General features: G+C 48.8%; 1 pseudogene; it reads left to right on the forward strand.

Annotated features, from left to right (window-relative positions):
- Window positions 1-834: 834 nt before the first annotated feature.
- LOC142261082 (U2 spliceosomal RNA) lies at window positions 835-1,041 on the forward strand (annotated as a pseudogene).
- Window positions 1,042-19,017: the final 17,976 nt, after the last annotated feature.

Here is a 19,017-nt window from a genome sequence, read left to right on the forward strand (position 1 = left end):
TGACTGAGCCTGATTGTAACGGGAGCATAGAGGTGCCGATCCTGTCTTACCTGCGTTGGTGTAGAAGTGGGTGTCCTGTGGTGGAGTCAGCTATGTGCAGTGGTGGCCGTGGGTTCTTTTATGTGCGACCGTAGTAATAGCTGCGCCCACTTCCTGTATGGGAGTGGAATGCAGTGAGGGTAATGGAACGCACGCCTGCGCATTTGTGTTTAACGTCGCGCATGTGCAGAACGGAGAAAAGGCTGCGCTCACTTCCTAATGAAAGGGAGTGAGACGCATCTGGGAAGGGAAGGGAAAAGATTAGGGTTTGGGGATGATGAAAGGGCTTTCTACGGGCAAGGATGGCAAAGGGTGGCAGTGACGGAAAGTCAGGCAGCCTGTCCTGTCCTGTCCTGTCCGTCCGTCTTTTTGTATCATGAATTGGAAAGACTGCAAGGGGGAGGGGAGGTGCTTGTGTCCAAAAGGAGGAGTTATTCAGATTCATTGCAGTGGGCGGCGGCTGCAAAAAGCACCATTCTTCTTGTTTTTGCTCTGCAAAACAGCCTTTTCAAGGGTTGGCTTGGGTGACAAAATGTCTTCTGTAGGCGTGGGTTTGTCTCCCTCTCCCTAAGATGTGTCCGGTATAGGCCAGGGTGCCACTCAAGGCCGTAACCAATTCGGGTTATAGCTTCTCGGCCTTTTGGCTAAGATCAAGTGTAGTTTCGGAGGACGCTACCTTGGTCGGTACTGGAAGGTGCCTGGGATTACACGTCTGCCGGCCTTGAGGAAGTGTGTGCGCCTTCTGGTGACACATAGCCCTCTTGTGCCTGGACGGTTCCCAGGCAACGGGAGGCGATCACCTTTGTTATTTTGAAGTCCTACTGATAAACAGAAAAAAAAAAAAATTAAATCTGTTCTTATCAGTTTAATATCTGATACGTCCCCTCTCTGGGGACCATATATTAAATGGATTTTTAGAACAAGGAGATGGAAAAAATCTTGCTCTGTCCACTGCACGCATTGACCTGGTATTGCAGTACCTCCAGGACCGGTGCACCCCTTCTTAACCCAGTTTCCAAAAGCAGAACTCAATTCACCTGATTCAAATGAGCCCCATTAGTGAATTGAAAGAAAGCAAAAACTTTATATGCACCTCAATTTGGCCAATTCACTTTTCACACTTTCACCCTTTTTTTTATCTTTCACACCTTTTACTTGCTTTATTGATGCAAAAAGCTGTGCCAAATAGCAAACTCATCTCCACTCAACTTGACCAACTCTGCTATGTCCCGTGCAGTATCTTATTCTCAGTCTTATCTAGATCATTTGCAATTGAATAGAATAGATCCCTTTTAACTGCTTATGACTGTGTAAAATATGTAGTTTTACTGGGCTGGGATGAGAGAATCCATTGAAGCATGCTGTAGGGATTGTGGTTCCTGTGTGCTAAGAAGAGAGGCTGGCACCAGCCAGAAAGCCCCATTGCAGCCAATAATCACTTAATAACTTTTTCAACTTGTCATCATATGGGAGGCCTTCCATTCCTTGTAGTAGTCTAGTTGCCCACCTTTTAACTGACTCTAACTTCTGAATGTCCTTATTAAAATGTGGAGCCCAAAACTGGTTCCCATATTCCAGATGTAGCCTTACAAGTGATTTATAGAGGTGTAACAATACGTTGGGATCACGGGATCTAATCTCCCTTTTTATACACCCTAAAATCTTGTCCCAAGCAGCATTCCATCAGCCTCTGGAAGGTTCCTGGCGCATTGCACAGCTCGAAGGGCATGCTTTTGAACTCGCAGAGACCCATAGGGGTGGCGAAGGCGGTCTTCTCCCGGTCTGCCTCAGCAACGGACACTTGCCAATAGTGACTAGTGAGATCAAGGGTAGAAAAATAATTTGCAGTTCTCAATGCAGCTAGCGATTCCTCTATACGGGGAGTGGTGCCGTCCTTCTTTTTTAACAGGATCAACAGAGCTGCCCAAAGGCTACAACTGTCACGGATAACCCCAGCCGCCTTCATGTTGCTCAACATGTCCTTGGTACACTGGCAATGTGAAGGTGGTATTGGCTTATAGCTCTCTTTGATGGGTGGGTGTGCACCTGTGGGGATGTGGTGTTGGACCCCTTTTATTCCCCCAAAATCTAGCGGGCTTCCCACCGGTAACCCGCTCCCCAGCTTGGATGGATGCTGAGGGAGCCCCTTTTGCCCGCAGGCTCTGGCCCTGGGAACTGTAGCCTTGGCGGTGACTGTGCTTCCCTCTACGGTGTGAGCTGTTGCCTTCAATCGGGTCTTGACTGCTGGGAAACCCTGGAGGTTCCTGTCGCTAACGGATTTGACCTGTTTTACGGCGACTCCTAGCCTGGTCGGGGTCCGTAGGCCCTGCCGGATGGTGCTGGCTTCTCTTCACTCCCCGATCTGGTACCGGCGGGCCACCGCCCATCCCCGGTCCGTACGGTTCACTCCAATCAGCCTCTCCTGCAGAAGGTCACCACCATCTGCCAACCTTGCTGAGTGCCCGGGCCACACACCCGGACACGGTCAGTCTCCTTTCCTCTTCACTTCTCTAACTCCAAAACTGATCTCTAATCTGACTCCTTTTCCCGCCTCCAGGACTGTGAACTCCTCGGTGGGTGGGATCAACCGCCTGGCCCACCCCCTGGTGTGGACATCAGCCCCTGGAGGAAGGCAACTAGGATTTGTGTTTAGCTTCGGTGTGCCTAGCCGGAGTGTAGAGTGTGTTGGTGTAGTACCTGTGACGACCTGGCTTGTCCAGGGCGCCACATTCCCCTATAGTAAAATGCAGACCGTCCGCGGGCTGCCCGTCCATCAGCGGTTTTATTTTCACAACTGAAAAAGAATAAAACGGTAAAACATGTAAAAGCATCATAAACATTTTACAACGGTACAGCTTCCGCTCTTCTCCCACCCAAACAACCTGGCCCTGATGCTGCCCCTAAGAAGCGGGCAGCACCCCTTGACCCCAGTCCAGCACCAAGTTGCCCGAGCGGGTTCTGTCTCTTTCAGGGGGCCCACGTCCAAGGGGACCCCTGAACCCCCGGAGGATCGCCACCGGTTACGGTAGTGGCGGGCCTAGGCCATCCCTTTCCTCCAGGCCCATCCTCCCAAATCAGCCTCTCCGGAGGCGGTAACGGTGTCAAGCCAACAAACATTTTTATTTACATTGCACTAAGTTTGTGGTTGCCCTGCAAGTTCTCGGGCTTGTCCGTAAGCAGTTCCTTACGCAATGGTTGCACAGTCCCTACGGGGACAACAGTTGCCGGCAACGGCCGGTTTAATCACGGTTCAATCAGGTAAACTTCTTTGGTTGATCATCTTTACTTATCATTTAAAACTTTCAAACTGGTACACTCAACACATAAAGCCCCCCCTTTTAAAGAGTAGTTTCCCTGTACCTAAGTGGGGGTCTACCTAGGTTGGGGCGAGTGGACCTTCGGGGTCCGGTGTCAGTGGTGACAGGCAGTGGGGCAGAGGGAACAGTCAGTTCCTCCTCCCTGCTATCATGTGGGGCAGGCGGAGGCGTAGGGGAGCTGGGTACAGGTACATCCCTGGGCACTGGCTCGCGGTTAACCGTTTCCATCATTTCTTCATCCACGGGTTGTGGGAACAGTATCACTGGAAGGATCACCGCACCGTTCTGTGTAGGCCAGTCTGCTGGAAAATCACCCATCATGGTGTGGATTACCTCTTTTTCCTTCTCCACTGGACTGGGAACTGGAGCCTCATCCGCTACTCTCAATGCTGGTGGGCACTTCTTCAGGTGGTCTCGGGAAACCGTGGCCAAAGTCCCCCCCTGGTCACGGCTGATCTGGTAGGCCTTCCCATTCTCCCATCCTGTGGGCTGGACTACATACGGGGTTTTTTCCCATTGATCATCCAGCTTGTGGGCCCTTCTTTTCCGCTTCAGCACTACATCCCCAGGTTGGAAGGAACCGGCAGGCGCCTTCTTGTTGAAGCACTGCTCCTGTTGTCCCCGACTCTGGCACAAGTTCTTTTCAACATACTCCTGGACCTGTCGGTACTGTGTCCTCCGCCGAGTGTCCCATTCAGCTGTCGACAGGAGTGCTTCTGAAGCTTCCAAGCCCATTTCCAGATCCACTGGTAGCCGGCCGGGACGAGCTCTCATCAGGTATGCTGGAGTGCATTTCGTAGAGCTGGAAGGGATGTTGTTGTACATATCGACCAGGTCAGGTAGCTTCTCCAGCCACAGGTTCCGCTCTTCCAGTGGTAACGTCTTGAGGAGGCCCAGGACCAAGTGGTTCATCTTTTCACAAATGCCATTGGTTTGGGCGTGGTAAGGCGTGGTCCGGATTTTCTTGCAGCCGTACAACTGGCAGAATTCCTGGAATACCTCTGCTTCAAAGGCCGGACCCTGGTCGGTAAGCACCCTCTCCGGGTACCAATGCGGTCAACAGAAATAAGCCTGGAAAGCCTTAGCAGCGGTGCGGCCGGTTAAGTCCTTAACTGGGACAACCACCAGGAACCTCGAGTAGTGGTCTACGATGGTCAGAGCGTAGGTGTACCCACTTCGGCTGGGGGTGAGCTTTACATGGTCAAGGGCAACCAGCTCCAGCGGTTGGTGTGTAATGATCGGGTGTAGGGGTGCCTTCTGGCTGGCCTCGTCCTTCCTTCTCAATGCGCAAGGGCCACATTCTCGGCACCAGGCCTCCACAGATTCCCGCATTCCACTCCAATAGAACCGCTCTCTTAACAACATCTCTAGCTTCTTCCACCCGAAGTGCACTGCACCATCATGGTATGCTTGCAGGACGGTGGGCACGTTAGCCTGGGGAATCACCAGCTGGCGGATCTTCTCGTGAGTCTTTGGATTAATCAGCTCGCGATACAACTTCCCCTGGTGTAGGTATAGCCGGGTCCGTTCTTGCCACAGACATTGGGCTTCGGCAGGGGCAGCAGGGTCTATCCCAGCAGAACCCTGTTCCACTAGAGTCTTGACCAGGCGGACAGCAGGTGCCTGGTCCTGAGCTTCCTGCCAGTCCTGTCGGGGCAGCGGATCCAGGTTCACCCGTTGTTGGTAGACGTGCACCTTCTCAGTGAATGGCCGGTGAAATGCAGGCAACTCGATCTCTTCGAGGTCATCATCCTCTGGCCCCTCTTCCGACAGGTGGGGCATCCGGGAGAGTGCATTGGCATTGACGTTGGTACGGCCGGCCCGGTACTTGATGGTGAAATCGTAGTTGGCTAACCTGGTCACCCATCGCTGCTCCAACGCGCCCAGCTTGGCCGTATCTAGATGGGTCAGCAGGTTATTGTCTGTGTACGCGGTGAACTTGGCTGCTGCCAGGTAATGGCGGAACCGCTCGGTGATAGCCCACACCAGTGCCAAGAGCTCAAGCTTGAAGGAGATGTAGTTCTCAGGGTTCCTCTCAGTCGGTCGGAGTTTTCGGCTAGCATAAGCTATTACCTTTTCCCTTCTGTCTTGGACCTGGGATAGAACAGCCCCCAAGCCCACATTGCTGGCGTCGGTGTAGAGGATGAATGGGCGGCTGTAGTCAGGGTACGCTAGGATTTCCTCTCCGGTCAGGGCTGTTCTCAGCTGGCGGAAGGATTCCTCATGCTTTTCTTCCCACACCAATGGGGCTACTAGGGATCTACCACCCTTGGTCTGTCCTACGAGGAGGTCTTGCATGGGGGCAGCCATCTTTGTGTACCCCTTAATGAAGCGACGGTAATATCCCACCAGGCCCAGAAACTGCCTCACTTCCCTCACTGTGGTCGGTCTCGGCCAGTCTTGGATGGCGGTGATCTTCTCGGGGTTGGGGGCGACACCTTCCGCACCAACCACATGTCCTAGGTACTGCACTCTGGGTTTCAGCAGATGACACTTTGAGGGCTTCAACTTCATCCCATACTTGGCAAGGGACGCGAACACCTCGGCTAGGTGCTCCAGGTGGGCTTCATACGTCTGTGAGTACACAATCACATCATCCAAGTACAGCAAAACGGTCCCATAGGCAGTCTTCTCTCGGTCTTCCGGTGCCACGGCCACCTGCCAGTACCCGCTGGTGAGGTCAAGGGTGGAGAAGTAGTTAGCGGTTCTCAGCGAGGCCAGGGACTCTTTGATGCGGGGCAGAGGGTAAGCATCCTTATGCGTTATCTGGTTAATCTTCCGGTAATCCACACACATCCGCATGGTGCCATCCTTCTTCTTAACCAGCACCAACGGAGCGGCCCAGGGACTACAGCTGTCCCTAATAACCCCTGCCTCCTTCATGTTCCTCAACATGTCTTTGGCGCATTGGTAGTGCGCAGGGGGAATAGGCCTGTATCTCTCTTTAATAGGGGAGTGTGTACCGGTAGGGATGTGGTGTTGAACCCCTTTAATCTGCCCAAAATCTAGAGGGTGCTTGCTAAAAACCCGCTCATACTCCTGTACCACCCGGTATACCCCTTCCTTGTGGTGTATGGGGGTATCATCAGTGCCGACATGTAGCTCTCGATACCACTCGCCTAACTCCCCCAGGGATGAGTGGGAACCGGCAGCAGGCGGTGTGACCGGGGGAACGGCTTCATGGATCGTGTGGGGATCTAGAGTGAGCAATTTGGCAAGGGTAGCGTACCGGGTGGTGCATGAATGCACACATATTGGTTTTATAATCTTATTGTATTACTTTATATTCTTATTTCACTTGTGCATATCTCCACCATAATCCTGGCTAAGAAATATAGCTTTTTTTGGGGTACACAGGTAGTAAGGTCTTCTTTCTATTTCTTTAGGGGTGATATAGCCTGGTGGAACTCTAGACCTCTAACATTATATATGCACCCTTTTTCTTTATGGTTCTTGGACACCTTATAACATTCTTCCATACATATATATCTTTCTCATAAATTATAAATAATTAGGCATTTTTATATATTTTATTTACATTTTCATAAATAACTTTTTACAAAGCATGGGGGACATTCTCACATACATATAATTTTCATGTACGCATTCTGAAAATTTACGCATAAACCGTACACACTCCTTTTTGTAACAATTTCTATAACTCATTCGCTGAACTCTCATCCCGGATATTCATTCTTACACCGAATTTCCTGTTATAACACAACATTCATGATTTTTATTCAATTTATTTTTATTTTTTAGGTTTATTAGTAGTGATGAGCGAGTACTAAAAAGCTCGGGTGCTCGAAGCTCGGGCCGAGCCTCCCAAGATACTCGTGTACTCGGCCCGAGCACCGAGCCCAATGTTATCCTATGGGAGACCCGAGTATTTTTGTGAAATGACCACCGGCAGCATGTAGAAACCCTAAAAATGGCACAAAAGTCTCCGAAGAGAGCTCAAATGACATGGCAACAGCATGGGGAAGACCCCTTGAAGCATTTATCACTCAAAAGTCACAGCTGTGAATAATTTTGTCCGCGTTTTACGCCATTTTTACGGACTCACCAGAAAACCTTCCAAAATGACACCAAAATGATTTTTCATAGCGGAAATGTTAAGGGCACATACCCAATAGTGAGATAGAGCTAATGTATGTTACTTTTTGAGATCAATACATGAAAGATTTTACGTAAAACATTGTGTGGCACTCCGATGTCCCTGAGAAGAGACGTACATAAAGGCCTCTGAGTCTAATGTGCCCATTTTGAGGAACTGAGTCTTTGTAGTATTTTCCTTTGCCAGGGCAGTCCAAAATTGTGAGGTTCACCAATGCCCCTGCATACAGACGTGCATGATGGCCTGTAAACCTGAAGTGCCCATTGTAAGGAAGTGGGTCTATTGTAGTATAGCCCTTAGGCAGGGCAGCCAAAAATTGGGAGGCTCCACGTTGTCCCTGGATAGAGACGTGCATGAGGGCCTCAAAACATTAAGTGTCCAGTGTCAGGAAGTGGGTGTATTATAGTATAGCCCTTAGGCAGGGCAGCCAAAAATTGGGAGGCTCCACGTTGTCCCTGGATAGAGACGTGCATGAGGGCCTGTAAACCTGAAGTGCCCATTGGAAGGAAGTGGGTCTTTTGTAGTATAGCCCTTTGGCAGGGCAGCCAAAAATTGGGAGGCTCCACGTTGTCCCTGGATAGAGACGTGCATGAGGGCCTGTAAACCTGAAGTGCCCATTGGAAGGAAGTGGGTCTTTTGTAGTATAGCCCTTTGGCAGGGCAGCCAAAAATTGGGAGGCTCCACGTTGTCCCTGGATAGAGACATGCATGAGGGCCTCAAAACATTAAGTGTCCATTGTCAGGAAGTGGGTGTATTATAGTATAGCCCTTAGGCAGGGCAGCCAAAAATTGGGAGGCTCCACGTTGTCCCTGGATAGAGACGTGCATGAGGGCCTGTAAACCTGAAGTGCCCATTGGAAGGAAGTGGGTCTTTTGTAGTATAGCCCTTTGGCAGGGCAGCCAAAAATTGGGAGGCTCCACGTTGTCCCTGGATAGAGACGTGCATGAGGGCCTCAAAACATTAAGTGTCCATTGTCAGGAAGTGGGTGTATTATAGTATAGCCCTTTGGCAGGGCAGCCAAAAATTGGGAGGCTCCACGTTGTCCCTGGATAGAGACGTGCATGAGGGCCTCAAAACATTAAGTGTCCATTGTCAGGAAGTGGGTGTATTATAGTATAGCCCTTAGGCAGGGCAGCCAAAAATTGGGAGGCTCCACGTTGTCCCTGGATAGAGACGTGCATGAGGGCCTCAAAACATTAAGTGTCCATTGTCAGGAAGTGGGTGTATTATAGTATAGCCCTTTGGCAGGGCAGCCAAAAATTGGGAGGCTCCACGTTGTCCCTGCATAGAGACGTGCATGAGGGCCTCAAAACATTGTTCCCATTGCAAAGGAGCGGGTCTCCTGTCGTTGTAATGTCCATTCTGCAAAGAATGGGCGAAAAAATTTACCACTGGGGGTATACCTGAAACAAAGGCCTAACTCTTGTAACGGTCATCATGGTGGCGCATGAGGAGAAGGAGGAGCAGTCCAGCGATTATCCAAAGTCCAGAAGTGTGTACCCATGGGTGACTGGAGGTACATGGCAAATTCCCGTTACAAACTTTAAATTCCGCTCTCATTTGCTGGTGGTGTGGTGAAGTCTGGCCCAATCCAACCCTTGTTCATCTTGATCAGAGTCAGCCTGTCAGCATTTTCAGTTGACAGGCGGGTGCGTTTATCTGTAATGATTCCACCTGCGGCACTAAAAACACGCTCTGACAAAACGCTAGCGGCAGGGCAGGCCAGGACTTCCAAGGCGTAGAGAGCCAATTCATGCCACGTGTCCACCTTGGATACCCAATAATTGTAAGGCACAGAGGAATGTCGGAGTACAGTTGTTCGATCTGCAAGGTACTCCTTGAGCATCTGGGCAAACTTAGGATTTCTTGTGGCACTACCCCGCACCTCAGGGGCTGTGGTACGTGAGGGGCTGAGAAAACTGTCCCACATCTTAAAGACTGTTCCCCTACCTCTGGCGGATTGGACTTGTGCCTCTCTCGGCTGTACGCCTTGGTTGTCCACTGATTCCTGACCTATGCCGCTAGCGTTTTGTGAGGGGAATGCTTTGCCTACTTCCGTGACTATGGCCTTCCGGAACTGCTGCATTTTGGTTGACCTCTCCGCCTCGGGAATAAGAGACATAAAGTTCTCCTTGTAGCGTGGGTCTAACAGTGTTACTAACCAGTAATGATTGTCGGCCAAGATGTTCTTAACGCGAGGGTCACGAGACAGGCAGCTTACCATAAAGTCAGCCATGTGCGCCAGACTCTTAACAGCCAGGACTTCAGTAGCCTGACCAACACGTTGACTGAACATGCTGTCCTCCTCCTCCTCCTCCTCCTCCTCCTCATCTACCCTGTCCTCTGGCCAGCCACGCTGAACCGAGGATATGACTGGTGTGCATGTCATATCCTCAATTTGGCCGGAGATTTGCTCCATGTCTTCATCCTCCTCCTCGTCATAGTCCTCCACTGCACGTTGTGATGAGACGAGGCTGGGCTGTGTGTTATCACCCACACCCACTACTGTTTCTTGCTGCAACTCATCGCGCTCCGCCTGCAATGCATCATGTTTGGTTTTGAGCAGAGACCGTTTTAGAAGGCAGAGTAGCGGTATGGTGACACTAATAATGGCGTCATCACCACTCACCATCTTGGTGGAGTCCTCAAAGTTTTGGAGGATGGTACATAGGTCGGACATCCATCTCCACTCCTCAGGTGTTATGTGTGGAGTTTGACCCATTTCCCGACGGCTTAGGTGATGCTGGTACTCAACAACTGCCCTCTTCTGCTCACATATCCTGACCAACATGTGCAGAGTTGAATTCCAACGCGTGGGGACATCACACACCAGTCTGTGAGCCGGAAGATGCAAACTGCGCTGAAAGCCGGCAAGGCCGGCTGAAGCAGTAGGTGACTTTCGAAAATGTGCAGACAGGCGGCGAACTTTTACCAGCAGATCAGACAGCTCTGGGTATGACTTTAGAAACCGCTGAACCACGAGGTTGAGCACATGGGCCACGCATGGAACATGTGTCAGCTGGCCTCGCCTCAAAGCCGCCACCAGGTTCCGGCCATTGTCACACACGACCTTTCCTGGCTTTAGGTTCAGAGGTGTGAGCCAGTGATCTGCCTGCTGTTTCAGAGCTGTCCACAGCTCTTCTGCATTGTGGGGTTTGTCACCTATGCAGATTAGCTTCAGCACAGCCTGTTGCCGCTTCGCCGAGGCAGTGCTGCAGTGCTTCCAGCTTGGGACTGGTGTGGAGGGTACAGTGGATGAGGATGCGCAGGAGGAGGAGGAGGCTGAAGAGCATGACATTCCGGAGCTGTAGAGTGTGGGTGAAACACTGACTGAGGAAGGCCTGCAAACCTTGGTGTGGGAAGGACGTGTTCCGTCCCTCGCTCAGACTGGGTCCCAGCTTCCACAATATTAACCCAGTGTGCCGTCAACGAGATGTAGCGGCCTTGCCTACAAGCACTTGTCCACGTGTCTGTGGTTAGGTGGACTTTGGGTGAAACAGCGTTGTTCAGGGCACGTGTGATGTTTTGTGACACGTGGTTATGCAACGCGGGGACGGCACACCGGGAGAAATAGTGGCGGCTGGATACCGAGTAACGTGGGACAGCTGCCGCCATCAGGTCGCGGAATGCTTCTGTCTCCACCAGCCTAAAAGGCAACATTTCCAGCGCAAGCAGTCGCGAAATGTTAGCATTTAGAACTGTGGCATGTGGGGTGTTGGCAGTGTATTTGCGCCTGCGTTCAAAGGTTTGCTGAATGGATAACTGAACGCTGCGCTGGGACAAGGACGTGCTTGATGATGGTGTTATTTCTGAGTAGGCAACTGCAGGTGCAGGACCGGAGGAGGCTTGTTCGCAGGCAGCATGGACAGGGGATTGGCTCGCATGCACAACCAGCGAAGACGTAGCAGTGACATTAGCAAGCACTGCTCCTCGACTCTGTTGTACTTCCCACAAAGTCGGGTGCTTGGCTGACATGTGCCTGATCATGCTGGTGGTGGTCAGGCTGCTAATTTTGGTACCCCTGCTGATGCTGGCACGGCAGGTGTTGCAAATGGCCTTTTTAGAATCATCTGGATCCAACTTAAAAAACTGCCAGACTCGGGAAGACCTAACATTTGTACAGGCACCTTGTGTCGTGTTGTTGTTCCGGGGAACGGTTGCCTGACTTCTGCCTGGAGCCACCACCCTGCTTCTTACTGCCTGTTGGGATGCTACGCCTCCCTCCCCCTGTGCACTGCTGTCCTCGCTCTGCATATCCTCCTGCCAGGTTGGGTCAGTTACTGGATCATCCACCACGTCGTCTTCCTCTTCCGCACCCTGCTCCTCCTCCTGACTTCCTGACAATTGTGTCTCATCATCGTCCACCCCTTGTTGAGACACGTTGCCAACTTCGTGAGAACGTGGCTGCTCAAATATTTGGCCATCTGTACATACGATCTCCTCATGACCCACTTCAACATGAGCTGGCGAGAGGCCAGAATGTGCGAATGGAAACGTGAACAGCTCTTCCGAGTGTCCAAGTGTGGGATCATTAATGTCCGAGGACGTGTACTCAGCCTTGTGGTAGGAAGGAGGATCAGGTTCTGAAATGTGCGGTGCAGTATCACGGCTACTGACACTTGACCGTGTGGAAGACAGAGTGTTTGTGGTGGTGCCAATCTGACTGGAAGCATTATCCGCTATCCAACTAACAACCTGTTGACACTGGTCTTGGTTCAAGAGCGGTGTACTGCTGCGGTCCCCAAGAATTTGGGACAGGACGTGCGAGCGACTAGATGTGGCCCTTTGTTGTGGCAAAATTAGAGCTTGCCCACGACCTCGGCCTCTGCCTGCACCACCATCACGTCCACTTCCTTGTTCCTTGCCAACGCCCTTGCGCATTTTGCAATGCTGTGCTGACGTGTATTCACTAGACTTGGGCGTTATATCAAAGTTTGTGCAAATTGTGCACCTGTACGCTGCCACTGACAGGCACACACGTGCGGTTTTTAAATGCAAGCACGGACGCACTAAGAACCTAACAGGTTTTAGGAGCAAAAATTAATGACGAGGACTCTGACACTATCAGCCACTGCTGACTGACGTGTATTATACACTACACTTGTGCGTTATATAATAGTTTGGTAAAAACGCACACAAGTGCACCTGTACGCTGCCACCGACAGGCACACACGTGCGGTTTTTAAATGCAAGCACGGACGCACTAAGAACCTAACACAGGTTTTAGGAGCAAAAATTAATGACGAGAACTCTGACACTATCAGCCACTGCTGACTGACGTGTATTATACACTACACTTGTGCGTTATATAATAGTTTGGTAAAAACGCACACAAGTGCACCTGTACGCTGCCACCGACAGGCACACACGTGCGGTTTTTAAATGCAAGCACGGACGCACTAAGAACCTAACACAGGTTTTAGGAGCAAAAATTAATGACGAGAACTCTGACACTATCAGCCACTGCTGACTGACGTGTATTATACACTACAATTGTGCGTTATATAATAGTTTGGTAAAAACGCACACAAGTGCACCTGTACGCTGCCACCGACAGGCACACACGTGCGGTTTTTAAATGCAAGCACGGACGCACTAAGAACCTAACAGGTTTTAGGAGCGACAATTGCTGAGAAGTCTGACACTATCAGGACTGTTTTAGACTGTGTACACCAGCCCCAGATATGATGAAGGCTGGTATACGGTCACCACTAGGAATGGCTATATACCCTGCCTGCCTGCCTGCCTGCCTGTATACTGCTACAATAGTCCTGACAAGGACTCTTTTGGTCACTAGCCTGTATTCCAACCTGGCTATACCCTGCCTGTATACAGCAACAATAGTCCTGAGAAGGACTCTGCTACTGTACTCCGACCTGGCTATACCCTGCCTGCCTGTATACAACTAGAATAGTCCTGAGAAGGACTTTTGGTCACACTGTTTGCAGCCCTGCTACGGAAATAGCTATAAAGGGCCGCAAACCTTTCCCTGAAGCAGCGACCCTCTCCCTGCACTGACTGTCTGGATAGCTGTGAGCAGAGCACAGCGCGCCCGCCGGTATAAAGGCTCGGTCACGCTGTGCAGGCCGGCCAATCACTGCAATTCCACAACTAACAGGGCTGTGGCATTGCAGTGGTCTGCCAGCCAATCCCTGCATGAGGGCTGGCTCTCAAAAGAGCGCCAACATGCAGGGATGAAGACCACGAGTACAGCACGAGTATCGCGAGATTACTCGGTCCCCGTCGAGTAGACCGAGTACAGTGATACTCGTGCGAGTACCGAGTAGTAACAAGCATGCTCGCTCATCACTATTTATTAGTAAAATGGCTTACACTCCCCTTTTTTCCACTTTTTTCTTCACTACTTTTATAAAGAAATTTTTCCTTTCTTTATTCTTAATGCAATTTTATATAGCAACACCACCATTTTTTGCCACGAACATAATTTTTCTTGTCCGTCATCCCGTTCACCCTTACAGGGTTGTGGACAGATGCACTTGTCACTACACTTCTAAGACTCAATACAGGGTCTGGAGCTCAATGCTCCCTTTTTGTTTTTTTTTTCTTCTTTTTTTTCTTTTTTTCATTTTGTCCTTCTTCTTCTTCTTTTTCTGATTTTTGTCTCAAAAAGCTGATGAAATTTGAAACACTATACCCCAGTGATTTTATAAATGTTTCTCAATATATCACTTGAGAACTTTTATGGCCGGTATTGTAACAGTTGACCATCCCGGCAGTATTTGAAATACAGCAGTCAGTCCTCTGACGTAGCTCCATATGTGTATATATAGAGGTTCTTCCTCCTTTGATTGCATACTGTTCTTTTTTTGCCCTGATGAAGGAGACAGTGATCTCTGAAACACATTGACCGGAAAAAAGAATAAAGAGATGAAATAATTAACATCAGTTTCCTTTGGTGACAGCGCGGCACGCACCCGATTTTCCTCCTATACGTTATTGCTCTTCTACTAGGGGCTGCGGCTGTCGCCATTTGTAACGTGCATTTAGGGGTTGTGACTGGCACAACCTTAATAGGTGAGTGCAACTACTATTAATTATTTGTTACCTTACCAGGTAAGACCCTAATTTGTGCGTCTGCTCCAGAGTTATTTCCCTGATTATTAATATCTGACAGGCAGTGATTGATCCTGCATTCTCACCTTCCTCTCTGTTGCACATTCTTATTGTTCCTATATGCTCTCTATTTCCATCAGACTTTTTTTGTCCTTCGGTGGGGCTCTAACATATGTGCACCATTTATTATTTATTTTTATGGATTCCTTTCTTTTTTCATGCTAGCGTTCATTATGCAGTAGTCATTCATGATATATCTTATATTTGTGAATCCATTAGGGCTCTATATGTCTGGTGCATCACATTGGGTCTTTTCAGTGCACAATAGGCACCTTTTTCTGTTATGCTCTGCTGCCACCTTATGGACATCCTATCAGTGATGCCAGAAAAAAATGGACATGTCTCCGTGCAGCAATCACGGACACGCGGGTACGCCGCACGGAGACACGTGCAGTGAAAAATCACTGATGTGTGAGCAGACCCATTCATTATAATGGATCTGCGTATCTCAGTGATTCTGTTATGTTTAAAAAAAAGCACAAACGTACCAGAATCACTGACGTGTGAAACAGGCCTTATAGTGTTTTGATTTATGTATGTATTATACAACTTCTGTGGATCTTGTATGAGTGACTTTTCTTCATTTTATTGGATTGTTTTAAAATATTGAAATAAAGTCACGCTTCCTATGCATCCTTTTGTATTCTGATTGGCTACTATAATACAGTTTTTAGGCACTGAGATCGATACCAGAGGCATGGTCTTCCGCTTACCAGAGGATAAGCTCAAAAGGCTAAGGGACATAATAGAAGGGTTTAGTGCTGTTAATAAGGTGGCATTAAGATAAATGAAATATATCTTCTCGGTCTTCTCGTTTTCTTGCTGAGTTGTGCCAATGGACAGAGTTTTTTCTAGACATATGCTATTGGAAACTCAGGGAACCAAAGCTCCTGGATAGAGTTGAGTGCGGTTCGTGGTTCGTGGTTCTCCAGTTCTAGGCTCGAGTGATTTTGGGGCATGTTCTAGATCGAACTAGAACTCGAGCTTTTTGCAATAGCTCGATAGTTCTAGAAACGTTCGAGAACGGTTCTAGCAGCCAAAAAACAGCTAAATCATAGCTTGGTTTCTGCTGTAATAGTGTAAGTCACTCTGTGAATCAAACTATTATCACATTTCAGTGTATAGTGTGCGTGAACAGCGCCTTCAGATCACTGCTGTTTCTATAATGGCGATCGCCATTTTTTTTTTTTTTTCTTGTCTTCCTTCCCTAAGTGCGCGCGTCTTGTGGGGCGGGCCAGCATGTCAGCCAATCACAGACACACACACAGCTAAGTTGACTTTGAGCCAGAGAAGCAACGGCATGTGTGATAGGATCTGCATGTCACATGTCCCTGCATTATAAAACCGGACATTTTCTTCACGGACGCCATTATCTGCCTTCTGCGTCTTTGGTGTCAGAAATCACTGTAGCAGCTCCGTCCTCCTGAGTCCTATAGCCGATACAGCTGTATGCGCTGCATACACAGCGTTAGACAGCATAGGGAGAGCACTTTATAGCAGTCCTTTTAAGGGCTCAAACCGGCAGGGTCAGAGAGCCATAGGTGACAGGTCCTGCAAACAGCAACAGCATCTGTGTAGCCAAGGTCAGGGATTTCCTCCCTGCATTTCACCATTAGGAGGGAATAGAAAGGCAGGCTTCCATTCCTCTACCCAGAGCACCACAATCCTGCCACTGTACCCTTCTGTCCTCTGCACACTCCAACTCATTATAACTAAGCCATTATACTAGCAAACACTCAGTGTACCTAGTGGCATCCTATCTGTGGCTATTGGACTTTGCTATAGTCCCACTAGTGCAAAGACATTTGCAGAGCACGTCTGCCTGCATTGCACACTCCAACTTTTTTAAACTAAGCAATTTTACTAGCAAACACTCAGTGTACCTAGTGGCATCCTATACGTGGCTATTGGACTTTGCTATAGTCCCACTAGTGCCAAGACATTTGCAGAGCGCATCTGCCTGCGTTGCACACTCCAACTAATTATAAGTAAGCCATTATACTAGCAAACACTCAGTGTACCTAGTGGCATCCTATCTGTGGCTATTGGACTTTGCTATAGTCCCACTAGTGCAAAGACATTTGCAGAGCACGTCTGCCTGCATTGCACACTCCAACTTTTTTAAACTAAGCAATTTTACTAGCAAACACTCAGTGTACCTAGTGGCATCCTATACGTGGCTATTGGACTTTGCTATAGTCCCACTAGTGCCAAGACATTTGCAGAGCGCATCTGCATGCGTTGCACACTCCAACTAATTATAAGTAAGCCATTATACTAGCAAACACTCAGTGTACCTAGTGGCATCCTATCTGTGGCTATTGGACTTTGCTATAGTCCCACTAGTGCAAAGACATTTGCAGAGCACGTCTGCCTGCATTGCACACTCCAACTTTTTTAAACTAAGCAATTTTACTAGCAAACACTCAGTGTACCTAGTGGCATCCTATACGTGGCTATTGGACTTTGCTATAGTCCCACTAGTGCCAAGACATTTGCAGAGCGCATCTGCCTGCGTTGCACACTCCAACTAATTATAAGTAAGCCATTATACTAGCAAACACTCAGTGTACCTAGTGGCATCCTATCTGTGGCTATTGGACTTTGCTATAGTCCCACTAGTGCCAAGACATTTGCAGAGCGCATCTGCCTGCGTTGCACACTCCAACTAATTATAAGTAAGCCATTATACTAGCAAACACTCAGTGTACCTAGTGGCATCCTATACGTGGCTATTGGACCTTGCTATAGTCCCACTAGTGCCAAGACATTTGCAGAGCGCATCTGCCTGCGTTGCACACTCCAACTAATTATAAGTAAGCCATTATACTAGCAAACACTCAGTGTACCTAGTGGCATCATATACGTGGCTATTGGACCTTGCTATAGTCCCACTAGTGCCAAGACATTTGCAGAGCGCATCTGCCTGCGTTGCACACTCCAACTAATTATAAGTAAGCCATTATACTAGCAAACACTCAGTGTACCTAGTGGCATCCTATCTGTGGCTATTGGACTTTGCTATAGTCCCACTAGTGCCAAGACATTTGCAGAGCGCATCTGCCTGCGTTGCACACTCCAACTAATTATAAGTAAGCCATTATACTAGCAAACACTCAGTGTACCTAGTGGCATCCTATACGTGGCTATTGGACCTTGCTATAGTCCCACTAGTGCCAAGACATTTGCAGAGCGCATCTGCCTGCGTTGCACACTCCAACTAATTATAAGTAAGCCATTATACTAGCAAACACTCAGTGTACCTAGTGGCATCCTATACGTGGCTATTGGACCTTGCTATAGTCCCACTAGTGCCAAGACATTTGCAGAGCGCATCTGCCTGCGTTGCACACTCCAACTAATTATAAGTAAGCCATTATACTAGCAAAAACTCAGTGTACCTAGTGGCATCCTATCTGTGGCTATTGGACTTTGCTATAGTCCCACTAGTGCAAAGACATTTGCAGAGCACGTCTGCCTGCATTGCACACTCCAACTAATTTTAACTTAGCCATTATACTAGCAAACACTCAGTGTACCTAGTGGCATCCTATACGTGGCTATTGGACTTTGCTATAGTCCCACTAGTGCCAAGACATTTGCAGAGCGCATCTGCCTGCGTTGCACACTCCAACTAATTATAAGTAAGCCATTATACTAGCAAACACTCAGTGTACCTAGTGGCATCCTATACGTGGCTATTGGACCTTGCTATAGTCCCACTAGTGCCAAGACATTTGCAGAGCGCATCTGCCTGCGTTGCACACTCCAACTAATTATAAGTAAGCCATTATACTAGCAAACACTCAGTGTACCTAGTGGCATCCTATACGTGGCTATTGGACTTTGCTATAGTCCCACTAGTGCCAAGACATTTGCAGAGCGCATCTGCCTGCGTTGCACACTCCAACTAATTATAAGTAAGCCATTATACTAGCAAACACTCAGTGTACCTAGTGGCATCCTATACGTGGCTATTGGACTTTGCTATAGTCCCACTAGTGCCAAGACATTTGCAGAGCGCATCTGCCTGCGTTGCACACTCCAACTAATTATAAGTAAGCCATTATACTAGCAAACACTCAGTGTACCTAGTGGCATCCTATACGTGGCTATTGGACTTTGCTATAGTCCCACTAGTGCCAAGACATTTGCAGAGCGCATCTGCCTGCGTTGCACACTCCAACTAATTTTAACTTAGCCATTATACTAGCAAACACTCAGTGTACCTAGTGGCATCCTATACGTGGCTATTGGACTTTGCTATAGTCCCACTAGTGCCAAGACATTTTCAGAGCGCATCTGCCTGCGTTGCACACTCCAACTAATTATAAGTAAGCCATTATACTAGCAAACACTCAGTGTACCTAGTGGCATCCTATACGTGGCTATTGGACTTTGCTATAGTCC

Source organism: Anomaloglossus baeobatrachus, unplaced genomic scaffold (assembly GCF_048569485.1).
Source record: "Anomaloglossus baeobatrachus isolate aAnoBae1 unplaced genomic scaffold, aAnoBae1.hap1 Scaffold_212, whole genome shotgun sequence".
Classification (NCBI taxonomy): Eukaryota; Metazoa; Chordata; class Amphibia; order Anura; family Aromobatidae; genus Anomaloglossus; species Anomaloglossus baeobatrachus.